This window comes from Pinus tabuliformis, chromosome 1_1, assembly GCF_031772625.1.
Source record: "Pinus tabuliformis cultivar Carrire ecotype Pingquan chromosome 1_1, CPIR1, whole genome shotgun sequence".
NCBI lineage: Eukaryota > Viridiplantae > Streptophyta > Pinopsida > Pinales > Pinaceae > Pinus > Pinus tabuliformis.
The window spans coordinates 461,306,145-461,312,066 of NC_142297.1; the positions used below are offsets into that span (position 1 = coordinate 461,306,145).

The window sequence follows — 5,922 nt, forward strand, 5'->3', positions numbered from 1 at the left end:
AAAAAAAAAACAACTTATAAAATTTTTATCGATTTATTTTACTTGATTCCAAAAGAAAGATATATCTCTCCATGACGCATTTATATCACACAACATTATATTTTATTTTATATTTTTAACCCCAATCACATCTAACATTATAATTCTTTATAAAGGATAAAAATATAAGAAATAAATGTGTTTACGACATGTGGAATTGAACAATTGTCATAAAAGTAGATTAATTGTTATATAACTTAGTCATATGCTATATTAACATGTATTTCAAGGTAATTGAATTTCTCAAATTCCATTTTTGTTTTAAATGTTCCATCCTAATAATGCATCAACTCAACAAAACAGATGAGGCAAATAATGCATCGGCTCAACAAAACAGATTAGGCTATTCCACTGTACTATCCAAAATTCTGTAAATTTTGAGTTTTAATGATAACTAGTACATTGCAAATTTTGAGTTTTAATGACAACTAGTACAAATTTGGATGTATTAATGTACGATCTTATGGATGGAATTGGCCTAGACTAGATTTTGAAAGACTTTTTGGAATAAATTGTGACACTTGACATAGAAAATTAAATGCTTTTAAATTTAGGTTTAATTCATAAGTTAAGATTTGAAATTTCAAGGAAACACCAAATGTTTAAGTTGGTTTATATATAAATAAATAAGTAAGAAGGGAGAGTATATAGACTCCAAAATATTCTATCCTGGATCTTAAAAGTTCTGTATTAGAGATTTAGTTTATTTTAATCAACATGGATTTATTTTCTTATTCTCTTACCAATTTCAATTTAAATATATATATAAAAAACAAAAAACCATTGTGTCCAAAGTTTTTATTTGCAATTTAAAAGTCTTTATGTAATATGCTTATAACTATCCTAGTTTGGAGTGTAATTATGAGTAACATTTGTGTTACTCAATTTTCCTATAAGAAGATCAAAGATAATTTGGAGTGTAACTATGATCAACACAAGTGTTACTCAATTTTCCTATAAGAAGATCAAAGATAATTTGGAGTGTAACTATGATCAACACTTATGTTACTCAATGTTCCTAGAAGAAAATCAAAGGGTTTGAGAAATGTAAAGGTCTTACCTAAGATCAAAGGGTTTGAGAAATGTAACTTAGGTCTTACCTAAGATCAAAGGGTTTGAGAAATGTAAGGGTGTTTTGACCTAAGATCAAAGGGTTTAAGAAATGTAAGGGTGTTTTTAGGTCAAGGTTTTAATTTTGGAAGATCAAGTCAAGCCTTAAGAATGGAAGGATATTAATTGTTACACCAGTCTAGCAGTAGCATAGTGATATTGGCACTCCCTTGCTAATAATTTTATGGTCCTATTGACCGTCACTGTAATATAATACAAATTGAAGAATAAGTCAAATATTTTGAATTTTGTATAGACAATGCCCCAAGGTAGTATGAAGACACTTGAAAAATGACAACATTTAGCCAAACTTAGCTTTAATCATTGTCAGCTTAAACATTTTGGAAACTTTGATAGATGAGTTGAACATTACCCTTATTACCACAAAATGGTGAGTGGGATGTTATCCTTATCCTGGATAGTTTAACTTATCTCTTCTCTTAAAAAAGTGAAAGAAGTGTTTGTTCAACATTTATGTTGAATTAGTATTCAAATTCCAAGTTGATTTTCTAGCCTGATCTTTGTGTATAAGCTGGTTAAAGACCTTTAATTATTCTTCCCAATCTTATAATGGGAATGAAAACTATCATTAATTTAATCAGATTCTTTTGGAAATATATTTATCTCAAGATTGGAGTATCTGCTTTAAAAACTTCAAATTTGTGTATGTTTTCTAAAATGTAATTTATCTCTAGATTACAAATCATTTTGTTAATTTTTTTTTTAATATCACCTTAAGACAAAGCATATTGTTCATGGTATCTATATAATTCTATTTTTGTTTTGGAAAACACATTTTAACGTTGACAACGCAACCGTCTTTCTTAAATTAGTTAATTCAATGTATTTCATAATATAATTCTATTTCAATTCCATAAGAATGTATTTCATAATATAATTCTATTTCAATTCCATAGGCATGTACTTTTATTGTTATGCTGCAACACTGCTATATTTGACTAGTAAATAATGCAACACCAATATATTTGACTTAAATAAATATGTTTATGTAAAGAAAATTAGCATCTTGGATATAATGTTAATTTGGTGGCTACTTTTTGTTTTTTTTAATTAACAAGCCTCTTCAATTTAGCATACCTTTATTTCAGTTTGAGCTTTCCAGCGAACTGTATTGTCTTTTCTGTACATGCACGTTAAAATATTTGAAGTTTGGTGTACCATTCAAACCTATGCTTTTAACCAAGATGTGAATGCCTGAAATTCTATGATGGTTGCTATGGTTATTTTTAAAATTATGTTTTCCTATTGGCATGGAAATGTATTCTATCCCAGTTCTTTTCATAAAGATGTTCTATGTCAAACCATAGTTTACTTTTTCTTTTTCTATTAATGGTTTTGCCACAATCTGTCTATGTTAAGCATCTGAATCAGCTTTAATTTGCTTTCGAATTCTTCTGATTCTTCTGGATTTGCTAAAATTAAAGGTTATGAAAACACCGCTATAAGAATTTGGGCATGTGTACCTAAATTTAAGGACATGGTTTAAATCCAAGGATACAATGCGATGTTATAGTAATTATTTTTGGATGCTAAAAAGTAGGGTTGCTTATTCTGTGTAATATTAAAATGATTGATCCCAGCTCACTCCATGTTCTAAGTTCTTGTTGAGGTTTATGTTACAACAACAATTTGTGTGAATGGGTATTTATTATAGTCTTTGGATTATCCTGGATTCTTTGAGCCGTGTTTGTCTAAATATTGTTGACCATGCTATCTTTTGTACGATCTAGGGTATTTTTCTCAGTATGGTTGCTGCTTAAGCCACCCATGACAAGTTGAATGTGGTGGCTGCTTAAGCTGTGTGGTTTTTTAAAAGACAATTCTCTGTATTACTAGCCAAGCTTCTTATTAATAATTAAGAAATATCTTTAAACTTTACTTTACTATACAAAGAACCAAACAACTTGGATCTTTTATAGAACTAAACAGGCCACATCTCAGGTCACTTATTTTGTGTAATATTATAACGAGTGACTCAAACAACAAAGCTCCCACTCATCTCAAGGACATTGGATGTAATTTACCCCATGGATGACAACTACCCTTTTAGAACAATATATGAAATTAACTTACAAGTTACAATTATTCTATACAAATTCAACTTACAAGTTACAATAGATCAAGAGAGTCAATAGATTTTTAGCATATCTAAAATCATATTTACAAATGTACTGACTATGTTTTTCAAATTAACTTACAAGTTACAATTATTCTATACAAATTCAACTTACAAGTTACAATAGATCAAGAAAGTCAATAGATTTTTTGCATATCTAAAATCATATTTACAAATGTACTGACTATGTTTTTTTTAATGCATACTCTGAATGAAACCCTCATTGTACATAGCAGACTTTTCTGAAGATGTGACCTATGACAATATCTCCAAAAATTATATAACAACCTAAACAAAAGTGATAGCTATGGGACACTTTTAGGGTAAGAGATCGTATTAACAAAATTAAGATTTTAAATTCCATGTCATGTTATCGATTCACACAACTTGATCACAGGGTTATAACAACAGCAATGATACTTGAAAATTGCAGACTCCCCAAATACATGTTCGTCGATTTTCTACATGGACATTTTAGAGGATAAAAATGTTTACCTTGTTAACTCCAGGTACAAAATATTGAATTGGACGTGAAAAGGGAGATTTGATCCCCATATTAATGTACAGATCCACGCACCAACTCGTAAATTCCAACACAAGCACATTTTTAATTTAATTTTGGCAACGACTTGTAGACATTTTCGCTAACCATAACTTAAAACAAGGAAACTGAATTTTAAAGTAACAAAGGCTAAAATGGTACACAAATAATGTGATTACAGCTGCCTGAAACTATTTTATTTGTCCAAAAACCTAATAGAATGTAATCTGTAGCTTACAATTTATTCAAAAGCTCCTCAAAATGCTGCTCAAGGCCACAGGAACACGAACATAAAAGCGAGCTTCTCCCAAAATCAAATCTTACGGAAACAAATAAATGCTCTAGATCATAAGTGCATCGATAATCAATACATTGAGCCCGAGAGATCAACAGATCTAGCATATGCAAAAACACAAAGATAGAGACAAAAGAAAAATGACCATTACCTCTTTAGCAATGCTTCTACTTCCTTGGGAGTTATTTTCTTGCCAAACCCAATCGTGCTCATCCTGCAAGCAGGTTGTAAGCAATGTCAAAAACACCTATATAAAAACCAAGAAGCTCAAAGTTAACCTGCCAATGCGAGATCTGTGCAAAGGACTAGGAAACAACCGGTTACCTAGTGAATACGTATGGTTGGACAACCGACAGGAGACACATTTGAGGTTTCATTTTGTGCTCGCTTAAGGCCTCGCGGGGGTTCGAACCTACGTGTTATCGACAAGCCACTCTGATAAAATGTGTTCACATTGTAAATCATTTTAGAAAAATATCACCTCTTTAATCTTCGTTATCCTCTTAACAATGAAATGAAATGGAACATAATTGTTTTTTCCAGGTGGAGAGTCCACACTCTCAAGATGAGCCAGAGGACAGGTGGCTCATAATGTGCCAGTGCATTAATTGAGAGTGACAATGAAACTTTTGAATACCACCGCTAATCCCATCTGCAATTACTGCACATTCATCCTTTGTCCTACATTCTATGTCAGATGAGCTTTTGAATACCACTGATAATCCCATCTGCAATTACTGCACATTTATCCTTGGTCTTACATGCTATGTCAGATTTTGTACATCACCATGATCACATAATATCAGTGAATATCAATAAAAGTCCACTTGGTTGGGATAAGCATCAGTGATTAAATTTGAAGGGTTGGTCTTACTTTCAAATAGAGAGAGAAATATTCATGCAATAAAAGTCTACTTGGTTGAGTTAAGCACTACAGTGATCAAATTTGAAGGGCTGGTCTTACTTTCAAATAGAAAGACAAATATTCATGCTGCCCTTCCATGATGAAAAGCTTTAAAAAAAATGAATGTCAATTGACAACAATGTATTATCTTTACATTTCATTTTCAATCTGAATTAAATAAATTAATTCCTAAAACTAAATGGCAAGTAGTGTTGTAGCTCAAATTGATCTTTGAGCATTGTCAGTTTTTTTTACGACTTAAATATTCTTGCAGTAAGAAGATTACAAGAATATTTTGGACCACTTATATTATCTTTGCAGCCTTAAAAGTGAGGGAAAACACTTTTTTTTGTAATCAACCATTTTAACACCACATACCTATATTTTAACTAAAAAACCCTCTATATGAAAAGCTCCTATATGCTCATAGTTTTACTGAATATTCTATTCCAAAATATCCTATACAATTGAAAACCAAGACATGTCTACATTTTCAAATCAACAACATGATCTCCTTATTTGGAGAATATCATGCTCCTTATTTGGAGAATATCCTGCACATTTCAATGTCACTGCATGCAATGCCTGAGGAAAGATAGAGACTATATATATTCATGTACTCTTTCCTAGTGGTTTTTCCATGGGAAAATGCCAAAAAAGCTTAGGTTGATTCCAAAACGAGGGATAAAGAGTGCTTTCATGGGCACTGAAAATTGAAAAAGAAGTCCATGGGGATGACTGGAACTGAATTGATTCATGAAAATATCTCTTTGAACTATATAAAAGTACACAAGAAGCTGTAAATGATATTTGGGGATCAGTGAAAAAGTTTATAAAATCACTTTTTGCAGAGTGACACTTAAATATAACAAATGAAAAATCGTGAAGGGGATGTT

The 5,922-nt window shown here is 31.1% G+C and overlaps 1 long non-coding RNA gene across 1 annotated transcript; it reads right to left on the minus strand.

Moving 5' to 3' along the window:
* Positions 1 to 3,891: 3,891 nt before the first annotated feature.
* LOC149213746 (uncharacterized) lies at positions 3,892 to 4,920 on the minus strand. The gene is made up of 3 exons (XR_016250353.1): positions 4,447 to 4,920; positions 4,274 to 4,336; positions 3,892 to 4,168 (listed from the first exon to the last, which is right to left on the minus strand). It is a non-coding gene; the product is annotated as an uncharacterized LOC149213746 (long non-coding RNA).
* Between the last annotated feature and the right edge of the window lie 1,002 nt (positions 4,921 to 5,922).